Source organism: Aptenodytes forsteri, unplaced genomic scaffold, assembly GCF_000699145.1.
Source record: "Aptenodytes forsteri isolate BGI_AS27 unplaced genomic scaffold, ASM69914v1 Scaffold2, whole genome shotgun sequence".
In the NCBI taxonomy this organism is placed as follows: domain Eukaryota; kingdom Metazoa; phylum Chordata; class Aves; order Sphenisciformes; family Spheniscidae; genus Aptenodytes; species Aptenodytes forsteri.
In genome coordinates, this window is record NW_008795695.1 from 7,204,829 (window position 1) to 7,205,432 (window position 604).

Here is a 604-nt window from a genome sequence, read left to right on the forward strand (position 1 = left end):
TTTGGCAGGACTACTGGTTGTTGTTATCATTAAATCCAGGAACATCTTTGCACTGAAAAGGACATTTCCCATTTGATCAGTGCTTCTGCCACTGTGACTTCCAGAAAACAAACAAACAAAAAAAAAAACCCACACCAAATTATCAGTTATTTATGCTGCAAAGCATTTCTTCGGCAGTTCCTCTCCCAGTCATTAAACTACAACACCCACGGCCAACTTACTTCACTTTCAGGCTTCCTTTCGCCGTCCAAAAGTTTGAATATTTCAGCACACTCCATGGAAATTTTTACGTATCCCTCCACGACGTCATATATTTCAGGTGATGGCAGCGTCTTAGCAACGGAGACGAAGGTCTCTAGACCTGCAACGCGGGAGTTTCACGCGGGGAGCCAGCGCCTCGCGTGTGACACGCTACGAGCCGCCCCCCAGGGCCCGGACGCGCCGGCGCTGCCGCCCGGGGTCTGCGACGGGCCCACGGCGTACGGGACCAGCACGTGCCCACAGTATAGTAACAGCAATCGTCGTCATCATCATCATCATCGTCATCGTCATCGTCGTCGTCGTCATCATCCTCGGTGTTGATCTTCCCCCCCCGCACGTCCCC